The sequence below is a fragment of the Parasteatoda tepidariorum genome, chromosome 6 (assembly GCF_043381705.1).
Source record: "Parasteatoda tepidariorum isolate YZ-2023 chromosome 6, CAS_Ptep_4.0, whole genome shotgun sequence".
NCBI classification, from domain to species: Eukaryota; Metazoa; Arthropoda; class Arachnida; order Araneae; family Theridiidae; genus Parasteatoda; species Parasteatoda tepidariorum.
This window is the reverse complement of record NC_092209.1, coordinates 76,325,103-76,336,569: the sequence shown is the minus strand read 5'-3', so window position 1 is coordinate 76,336,569 and position 11,467 is coordinate 76,325,103. Positions and strand designations below refer to the sequence as shown.

At 31.8% G+C, this 11,467-nt stretch overlaps 1 protein-coding gene and 1 long non-coding RNA gene across 9 annotated transcripts in view; one reads left to right on the top strand and one right to left on the bottom strand.

Annotated features, from left to right (window-relative positions):
• Nucleotides 1-1,636, bottom strand: part of LOC139425928 (uncharacterized) — an 18,080-nt gene extending 16,444 nt beyond the window's left edge. Inside the window, exon 1 of the long non-coding RNA XR_011637062.1 lies at nt 1,120-1,636. This is a non-coding gene — a long non-coding RNA (uncharacterized lncRNA). The remainder of the gene's footprint in view (nt 1-1,119) is intronic.
• LOC107444543 (uncharacterized) overlaps nt 1-11,467 on the top strand; it is a 165,727-nt gene that overhangs the window by 153,133 nt on the left and 1,127 nt on the right. For 3 of the 8 annotated variants that reach the window (XR_011637061.1, XR_011637056.1, XR_011637060.1), the window contains exon 2: nt 10,202-10,371. The gene's annotated coding sequence lies outside the window, so the exon portion shown is untranslated. Of the gene's footprint in view, nt 1-1,858; nt 1,877-2,726; nt 2,746-5,827; nt 5,892-8,373; nt 8,392-9,103; nt 9,122-10,201; nt 10,372-11,467 lie in introns of those variants that run through there. The other 5 variants (XR_001584140.3, XR_001584141.4, XR_011637057.1 and 2 more) reach the window with 5 other exon arrangements.

The following is an 11,467-nucleotide window of genomic DNA, read 5'->3' as shown; positions in this document are numbered from 1 at the left end:
GGGGGGGGGGGGGAAATGACATATTTAAGAGTACTTTTTTTTTTAAATCTTGTTTTTATTCAATGCAGGCATAATTTTTTTCCCCTCATCGAATATGCATTTTACTAATTCGGAAAATTAAAAAAACAAAACATTTAAGGTTTCTTGCAGGTTTGTTTTCCATTCTTAGATAACAAATTTCAGGGTAGATTCCCCCCCCCCCCCCCCAAAAAAAATTAAGAATGTTGAAAGCGATAAACTGTTACGTTGAGAGTGATAAGGTTGATAATGTTGAGAGCGAAAAGGATTGGAAATACATAATTACATTATCTTAAAGAGGATGTATTAGAGTTATATTAGAGATTGTGCAAAGAGATGTTTCGTAAAGAAGAAAGTATATTTATTTAGTTTACAAAGCAATATCGGATTTATGAAATCATCTGATGTTTGAGAGAATTAAATACAAATAAGAATTTGCTAGAATATAGAAACTAACAAATGACTAATACTTTATTATATTTTTTTAAAAAAATTGCCTCAAAAACAAGTTTATAAAAGTTTAACTGCATTGGAAAATCACTGCAATTATCTTTAAAAATTTCTTTTTTTAAATTAATTTTTTTGACACCGTAATAAACAAAACCATATATTTTAAGATCTTCTTTAAACTTGTTACCACAAATGTTTGAAATATGTCATGAAAAAAAAAAGAAAACGGGATAATAAAAGTTTGTCTTGCTTTGAATGAACTCGAAAATTTAATTTTTCACATGATTTTCGTTTATTAGAACGAAAGTTAGAAATAAACAAACGTTAACCATAAAACTATTCTACTATAACTACCACGCTCTTTATTTATCTAACTTACATTAGTACTTTGTAAATTAGTAATCAAATTTTTTCTTCTAAATTATATTCTTAGCATTAACTGTCTAATAAATTATGCTATGCTTATCCATATCAACAAAATTCTATGCATAGTCGCTTAATTTTTACGTGAATTCTTTAGGCTATTAATTTAAGCTTAAACGATGGCAATGTAGTATAACGCGATGGCGCTTATTTGGAAGAAAGTTTTTGATACAAATGACCTGAATATTGAAATAAAAAAGTGCTGTGATAACTCAAAAGATATCTTACCGTTTTTCTCCTTTTCCTAAAACGATGGATATAGAGCCGATCTTTAAACATCTAGTGTCTACTGCGGCCAAACCTAAAATGTTACTCAATATCTGTTTTAGATATAATAAATAAATAAAAAAAATTTAATACTATGTCAAACACCAACGACTGGCTTCGAATATTGATCGAAAATCTACTTAGAATTCGACGAAGATACAGCACCTCGCAATCAGCGGATAAAATCCAATTACAGGCTTAGAGAACGCTAAGTCTTAAAACAACTAAACTCGTCAAACGCGCTGGTGAAAGTTTCCCCTCTTTATACTTTCATAATATCATCTCTATAAAACTCAATTACCACCTTTTAAACCGCAGTTTAAGTTATTTTTATAGTGGCTCGCTTAACCGGGGTCAATCCTTTGGCTTTATGTAGGGAGTTCACGTACTGAGCCCTGAAGTTGTGCCCAGAATTCTATTATACCTTATTGTTCTTTTTTTTATTTTAATATTCTCCCCCGTACGAGATATTCTACTCGCTATGTCGATCTATCTGACCGTTCGCCAATATGTGCAAAACGTGATATGTTGAAATGTATGTTAGCGGAGCTTTCGATTTCACTGTAAGATGGCTACTGGTTTTTTTTATAGCATCACGTTTTCAGATGGCGGCTAGAGACTGCTTCTTTTTGTTGCTTCTTTGGGTTGAGATTTTTCTCGTCTGCTGTTACGCCCGGGCACGTAGCGAGGAAGTCGGCTTGCACCAGGAAATATCTACGTGAGTACATTTTTGAGGACTTGGTGGTCCTTGGTAAAGAGATTATGTCTAGGAGAAAGTCTTTTGTGTTATATTATTGCGGTAAAGACACAAAAGGACAATGATAAGTTGTGGTATACGCTTTCGGATTAGAGATACTATATGGCAGTGAACAATTATTATGGACGATATTTGTTACAGTTTTCCATTACGGCTACGTGAGTAGCTTACAACTCGCATATTCTTTTGACATTCCTATCAAGGTTAAGATGCATATATTTCAGAACTTTTTTTTAATGCTTATTGATATGTAATTCAGATTCATGACAATTTCATAACATATTCATCACGTTAAAAAAAATTCATTAAATATTTTTTATGTTAGAAACCTTAGATGAGGCAGGTTCGGTTACGGGTTTAACAAAATCAAATGATTCTGATTTCAATCAAATAGTATTCGACGCGAATCAGAACATCAAAGTGATTGCAATAAAATTTTATAGGTCCTTAAATCATTTTTTATAGTTTCTGGGGATATTTATTTTATATAGCGAAATAGTAATTAAATTTACTGAAATGCACCATATATTTCTCTAACTCTTTATTATTAAGAAACTTAGTCTATCATTTGACTTTATTTGCGATTTTACTATAAGTGATTTGCTTTATCAAAGGCGCACGTTTTTGTTTAAAATAGGTGGCTAAATTTACTTTCCTTAAAAGCAGTTCGCGTAAAAATAAATTTAATTATTTTGGCAATTATTTCATTGTTTTTTAACATCGGAATATATTTCTTATACTTTTAATTTCGCTTCTAATTACGTTTAAGTTTAGTTTGTCTATGGCAAGAACTCTCAAATCACACCTCTTAAACCGTCTTTTGAACAATGGTAAGTTCCACCGTTTTTATTACTATTATTATTATTTTGTCTTGAAGCGTGCTACCTGGTTTTAGCATAAAACTTCATTTAAACTATCACTATCATCAAACTATCATTTTAATGTAAAACTTTATAAACTATCATTTTTGACGTTCTTATCCCAAAGATTATTTATAAAATTAGTGCTTTTATTTTATTAAATACAAGCCGCTCCCAACGGTCAACCGATCTGCTTTTTAAAAAAAGACAGAATTTTAAGTTTTTCGAGATTCAAAATCATACAGCAAAAATTCAAAACAGCTATATAAAAATCAGAACAGAGCAAAATGGGTAAATATAATAAACTCATACTGCACAAGTAAGAGTGAATTTAATTTTTGTCTCATACATGTTCTTATGGTACCGCAGTGAAATTGTAATTGAAATATTTAGCAAAACGTTAAAAAAAGTAATAATAATTATCTCAATGATGCCTTTGAGAGCAAACTGTACGCTCATTTTCTTTTATTATTGCATCAAGACAATAAATTTCATTTAAAAGGGTAAAGATCCGATTATTAAATCATAAGTTATTTAGGGTAGAAAGTTTTTTTTTCTTTGTGCACTGTACCTTTGGGGCGATTATCCACTGTTGACACACATCTTCTACTTATTATAATGACCATACGTTGATTTTTTTTCTGAGTTATCACCCTCACAAACTTATTAACCGAGATTAATGAGTATAAATTTTAATATCATGATACATTTTCCCCATAAGTAATTCTACATCGGCTTCCAATAATTTCTACACTGGTGTCATTATTTTTGCAGCCCAATTAAAGTTTAGCAACATTCATTAATTATCGCTATGAATAATAATCAAAATATTTTTATATCAAATGCATCAATGTGTCTTATCTGTAGCAGTAACTTTTTTTAAATTAGAACTTGATGTTGTTTTACTTGTTGGCTAACTTGGCTTCAAGGCACCAATGACTGATTAGCACTGATTTCTTTTTAGGTTTTTTATATTTATAAATTTATGATATATTCATTCAAAGTATAATGATATAAAGTTTAAAAATTTGTTGTTGTTGTTTCTAATGCGACTTGCCACGCTAGCAAGCCTGCTTGGTGAAACCGAGCAAATTTAAGGCAGAGGATGCGTTTATTGCTTTTTAGTGGCGCCATCTATGGCCAAGAATTCGTCTTTAGCCACACACACACGTCACACCCGTTTATAGGGCGGATCCATTCATACATCCATTCATTCATCCACAGACCGTAATTTTTGACCTGGATAAGAGAACGATCGATCTCCAATCCAGTACCCAAAGGAGTTATTGATTTGTTATGGGAACATGGAGGACTTTGCCACTCGACAGATTTAACGTGCATCAGTCACCATTTACTACACGGGGAGTCTTCGGCCGGCGTGGTTTGACCCCACGAACTCTCGGACATGGACCCAGCGTCCTACCGACCAGGCTATCCCGGCCTAAAGTTTAAAAATTTAAAATTTGTTATCAAACAAAGATGTTAAAACGATTACTATAAAATTTTTTAGCACTCGAATTTAATAAATTTAAGGGATTTGAAATTTAAATGCCTTTTAGAAGAATAAGAATAATTATATTTAAGTTAAACAGTATAATCGGGGGGATATAATCTTTTTATCAATTTTCGATAACTTATGTCAGTTTGCATTTTGTTGATACTAGTTTTACTTCTGCACTTAAACTATGCGTTTAGCGAGCTTGTAGGATATTTAACTTCTAGGGTATTTCACTTCTAGATATTTAACTTTCTTGGATAATCTATCGAGAAATAACACTAAGAAACAGTTTGATGTAATTATTACAATATTTTACTATTATTCTATATCTTACCATTCATTACTATATTTTTTTTTATCTAAACTACACTAATTCACAATAATTAAAAAAAAAAAAAAACTTAAGACGAACACTAGAATTATGCGAAACTATGAACACGTTAATTTTGTAAGGTGTGTGGGGCTAGTAGTTATCGAAAATGTCAACCTTCATCTATGAAAGTGTACCCCAACAGAGAATTTAGTTAACATGTCTTATATACTAGGGAATTGGAATTATATTTTTGTAGTGGTAGATACGCTACAGTACTCCCCCACCAGAATTATATCTGTGATAGAATTCGATGAACGGATACCACTAGTTGATTCATTGCTGTTTTGTGCGAAGCCGGGAGAGCTGGATTAAGATCACCGTACTTTTTGAGTGCTGATTGTGAGAGCTGTATTAGGTTCACGGTAGTAGTCTCTTCTGTGTAGCCATTAGCAGTCGAGTGTATACGTTGTGTGTGATCGAGACTGAGAAGCAACAGCGTGAGAAGGATAATGTCCCACTCACAAGTAGCAAGTCAACTGTTCAATGTGGACCATCCATCAAAGTAGGCATGTCCACATCTCGTCCGGGTCACCAATGTGGGGAGAAGGTTATCGACGACAATGTCAACCTTCATTTATAAAAAGGTACCCCAACATAGAATCTAGTTAACATGTCCTATATACTATGGAATTGGTGGTGTATGTACACTACATTTTTGTAGAGGTAGTATGCTATTTTTGTAGTGGTATATACACTGCAGGTGTAACAAAGGAACCACCCCAACCTTCACCGATAAAATGTTCTGTCAAAGAGACTCTTTTCGAATATAAAAGAAGTATATGTCTCCAAAGTATCAACTTATTTCTTATAATAAATTTAATTTTATCAAATAAATTTAAACAGCAAATAAATTTAATTTTTTTCACGCTGCTGTCTTTTGGATAAATCGATATCATTCAATAAAATATATTTTTAACACAGAAATAAATGTTCCATTTCGAAAGCCCTTTTATGAATTATTTTCCAATAAAATACTTAATAAAATTAGAATTGCTAAAAAAGAACATTTAAGGTAACGACAAAATCTCAAAAGTATTAAAAATAATGCCATTTTATCGAATCGGCAAAGCTGTAACATCATGTTAACAGTTGCGCCAATGCGTCGTTCGTGAGTCATTTCATTAAAGACATATTTGCTCTCTAAATATAAAACTCGAATAATTCAGCTTGAAATTTTAGTTTATTGCTTTTTCAGCAATATATAAAGGTAATACTATCACATCTGAAATCACATTTTGAATAAAAGTAAGTTCCACCATTTTTTTTCTTTTGTCGTGAAGCCGTTTACCTGGTTTTAGTGCAAAACTTTTAAACAATCATTTTTGACTTTCTTATCCCAAAGATCATTTATAAAACTAATGCTTTTATTTTATTAAATACAAGCCGCTCCCAACGATCAATCGATCTGTTTTTTAAAAAAGACAGAATTTTAAGTTTTTCTATATTCAAAATCACATAGTAAAAAATCAAAACAGTATGTAAATATAATAAAATCATATTTCTGAGGTGAGAGATGATTTAATTTTTGTCTCTTGCATGCTTACGGTATCGCAGTGAAATTTTAATTGAAATATTTAGTGCAACATTTGTTGACATTAAAATAACAATAATAATTATCTCAACGATGCCTTTGAGGGCTAGCTGTACACTCATTTGCTTTTATTAATTCTGCAAGACAATAAATTTCATTTGAAAGGATAAAGATCTGATCATTAGAACAAAAGTTACTTAGGGTAATCAGTTTTTTTTTCGCACTGTGCCTTTGGGGTAATTATCCGCTGTTGGTACCCATCTTCTCATCTTCCACTTATAGGTTATAGTAACCATACGTTGATAGAGTTGCCACTCAGACAAACATCATTACCCTCATCATAACCATGCGTTGATAGAGTTACCACTCACGCAAACATCATTACCCTCATCATAACCATGCGTTGATAGAGTTACCACTCACACAAACATCATTACCCTCATCATAACCATACGTTGATAGAGGTACCACTCACGCGAACATCATTGCCCAGACTAATAATCCTTATTTTTGTAGCCCTAATAAAGTTCAGCAACATTCATTAATTATCGCTATGAATAATATTCACAATATTGTTATATTAAATGCATCAATGTGCCTTATTTGTAGCAGTAACTTTTTTAAAATTAGAACTTGATGTTGTTTTACTTGTTGACGAACTTTGCTTCAAGGCACCAATAACTGATTAGCACTGATTTCTTTTTAGATTTTTTAAATTTATAAATTTATGATGCATTTATTCAAAGTATATTGATATAAAGTGTAAGAATTTAAAATTCGCTATCAAAAGAAGATTTGGGAACGATTGCTGTAAAATTTTTTAGTATTCGAATTTAAATTTTAAGGGCTTTGAAATTCAGACGAATAAGAATAATTATATTTATGTTATGCAGTATCACTGACGGGGAAATGTAATCTTTTTCACAATCTTCGATAATTTATGTCAGTTTGGATATTTGTTTCTACCAGTTTTTCTTCTGCATTTAAAATATGCGTTTAGCAAGCTTGCTGGATATTTGATTTTTATTTTTTTACTGTTTTTGTCTGTTTCTATTTTTTAAAATATTTTGTAAACATGTTATTTCTCTGGTCGCTCATGTCTTAACAGTTTTCATCTTAGAAATTTCTTATTTTTGATACTGTGTTCGAATCACATATTGCCGGAAAAAGGTGATTGAGAATTTGCTAGCTGCAGGAAGAAAAAAAAAAACGATTCAAATCTGTGATCCCATTCTCAAGCTATTAGTAAACTTACATTCAGACAGACTGTTGCTTTTACATGTAAAAAGAAGAAAAAAAACCAAATCCCCTCAAATGTTTTCAAACTATCTATAGTGCCCCAAACTTTGACCGCAAGAATTTTGGGCATGGTTTATCGAATCTTACGGAAGAAATTACTTCTATTACAATAATATCCTTCGCGTGAATTTAAACAGAGGAACGTAAATTTATTATATCATCATTAACTTTTTATCAATCATTGTGATTATTTTATCCCTCATACTATAATTTTCAAGTTCCTTTACTTTTCATATTATCAAAATTATTAATTATTTTAATTACGTTATAATTGGAAATCTTATTTATTACTCTTTATTTTAACCATCTTAATATTATAATTTTAAAAACATATGTAATTGAGCCATCTTATTTATTACCATTTATTCTAAAAATAGTAATATTATAATTTTAAAAACATATATAATTGAGCCATCTTATTTATTACTATTTATTCTAACCATCTTAATATTATAATTTTAAAAACATATATATTTGAGTCTAAAAAGAACTGTGCCAATTTGTATATAACTTTATTTGTATTTGTAATGTATTAGACAATAACAATTTGCATTTGTATAGTATTAGATATACAAGGTCTGGCTATTAATTTCCAGGACTCATGGAATAACTCAGAAGAAANAATTCAAAAAATGATTGATGGTTTCTAAGTTTTTATATAATTTTTTCTTNTTGAAGGTTTCTAGGTTTTTATATATTTTTTTCTTTTAACAGGGCGCAATTCTAGTCTTAACTGAGCAGCCCCAGTTAAGTATTCTATTTGTCTACGTAAACCATCGGGGTACTTTCTCCTGACCTTTTCCATTTCATTTTAAACTTCTTCTGCGCATTATAATAGGGGGCGTTGGTTTTTCAGTTTTTAGTGTTTTCTTTTCCTCTACTTGCTTTTGAAGTTGATGCTTGACCTGTGACTTAGTGAGTTTTTATTTTTCTGATGATTTTGATTGATTTTCTTTTCTTAATTTGTTAATTATTTTGAATGTATCCTGTTTTTCCTGGACCTCTATACAGAACCATCGGGGTACTGAGGGAGATTTTTCAAGCATTTGCTTATTCCTCAAATAGAAATGGTTTTGTTTTTAATGGCTACCGAGGCCGGTACCCCCTGAAGACGTCGACTTCGGTGGTCATATTTTTATTTTTATTTCATTCGTTTCTTGTATAATTGAGCCATCTTATTTATTACCATTTATTCTAACCATCTTAATATTATAATTTTAAAAACATATAAGCAAATTGGCACAGCTATTTTTAGACTCTAATATATAACTTTATTTGCATTTGTAATGTATTAGACAATGACAATTTGTATTTGTATTGTATTAGATATATTAAATGACATTTTCGGCAATACAACCATTACTTATTTTTATAAGTCCAATTATTATTAATTTTACCAATCGTATTATCCTTTAATATTTTTTTTCTTTTTTCCAACATCCGCTGTTACGATGACGTCGATTGTCAACAAATAGCCCTAGAAAATGAAGAGATATGATAAAAGCATGGCTTAAGAATAAGTTTCCATAGAGTAAGGGACCAGTAAAAAAGGTCGAAACATTAGGGCAGTTTTTGAGGAGGTCACCAACCATATGAATTCGATGGCAGTTAAGGCAATCAGCTGAATCATTTACTTCTATCAGAAGTAAACGATTATCACTAAGTCTAGCAATCTTATTATTGCAATAACAAGATAGATTGCTATAATAAGATTATCGATTAATATACCGATTAAAATATCGATATTTAGATTATAATAAGATAATCGATTGCTACAATAAGATTGCCAAGTCTAGCAATCTTATTATAGCAATCTTATTATCTAATTTATTCAAACCATTTTAGAGTTATATATTTTATCAATCATATTACTATATTTTTATAATAGTATTATTATTTAGTTCATCAATCGGATAAACTTTTTATCAATTCTATTATTATTTATTTTATCAATTCAATTAGTATTTATTCTATCACTTCGATTATTGTTTTTCCATCAAACGTAGTCAGGCCCTCAATGAACTGATCGAAAGACACGGTTCCCAGTAGAACACCGAAGTCAAGCATTATTGACTGCGGTCAGTGTTGACCACTTTGATCAGGCTACGAAGGGAAAAAGGGTATGCGGTATCGGTCCTCGTTAAACTCATCTACCGCAGAGTGTTCGACTTCGCGTGCAGCTCTTCGGACTGCCGAAGCGGGGAGCCATCCCCTTAGCAGAGGATCAGAATTGTAACGACATGCCTTCGGATCATCCTCAGGGATGTTTCCCACACAATCGCCAATAGCCCATTGTGCAGCTCTAGTGCTACGTAAATAAACAACAAACAAACAATATAGCGCGACTTTGAGGAGAACTCCCCCAGACCGAAAGTCTGGGGCTGTTTGCTGCTATGGTAACAAGTGGGAACACATTTCTAATGGGGGGGAAATGGAGGAAAGAAGGTGTCGATTGGCTTACTCACGAGGACCTATGCTAAGATAAAGACAAAACTATTCACCACACACCCCTATTCGAAGTGACCTCTCCTCGTAACCATAGTACCAGCCACGACGCGAGACGGGTGTCAGGAGGAGTTCTCTTGACAGCTTATTTAAAAATATTATTATAATTTATTTGAATAATCATCAACTTACTTGTTATTCATACTTTAGGCATTTTATTGCTTAATCACTTTTCAATGTTTGTTGTTGCTAAGAGCTACATTAGTTTACATTTTTACAGATCATTGCTGTGGTATTTAGAAAGAAAAAATGAAGACAATGCTTCGATACATATTGTTCTTGACTCTTACAATTTTATGTTTTGTGGTAGCCACTGACGCTTTATATTATAATCCATTAGATAATCAAGTTCATCGTAGGACTCTGCCAACCCCAAAAGATATTGGATCCGTAAGTAACATTTACCACCAATTTATTTACAATTCACATTTACCATATACTATTAATTTTTCTTGCAACTTGTAGTTTCTTATAACTCTAACTTTTGTCGTTGCACACTTATTAATAACATTTTGTTGGTGTAATTTTTTTTTTAATTTATTAATATTTTGTGTAACACATTAAGAATCATTAACCCAAAAACTGTAACTAAAGGTCTTTTAATGAAAATTTTGCTTCATGGAACTTATAACGTTTTCTGGAAATGCAATCAGCGAATGATACTTGATTTTGTTGCCTACTTCCTTCTAAAATGCAACTTATCTCATTGTTACACATTGATTTCATTTGCTTAAAACTTGCTAAATTATTAAGAGTATTTCATAATCAAGATTTTCAAATATCACCGCTTTTAAAATATATTTCAGTGAGGAGACCGGCCTGTGTAGGGGGCAAGGAACTGTCCTTGCAACGGAAAGGTTCTGGGTTCGAATCCCGGGCAAGGCATGGATGTTCTTTCCTTCTCTGTACTAGCTGTCCATACTGTGGGAGCGACGTTGGCCCACCTCTTCGCCAAAGAATACCTAAGGCCCACCTAATATGGTGTCCCTGAAAGAGAGGTCAACAAAATCGCCCTGTAGATGCCTGAATTGACGGATGTTAACACAGGTGGGCATTAGAAAAAAAAATTAAAGCTACAGTGGACTCCCAAAATCTAGAAAATCTCTCAAAAAATCGATTTACTAATTTTGAACATTTTACATTAATTAAATGATATAAAAAAAGCATATTAATTATTAAAATCATAAGATTTGAAAAATTTAGAGCTTTCTTATTACAAAAACTTGTCTATTGTGAGTGTCTTGTGCTGTGTTTCTCGAAACAAAAGTTTCGCATCTAAATGGAAATAGTTCCATAGGCTATCATTTTGATGACTATTATATGAAACATTTTTGACACACTCTCTAGATCTGCTGAACGCAGAATAGATTAGCCTATACTGCTGAACGCAGAATATTCATTTCGGACGAATAAAGGAAGAAGCTTCTGCGGAAGACAAAACTCAGTTCTTTTGCATTTGTCTTCCACCCTCCCCCCCCCCTCTTCC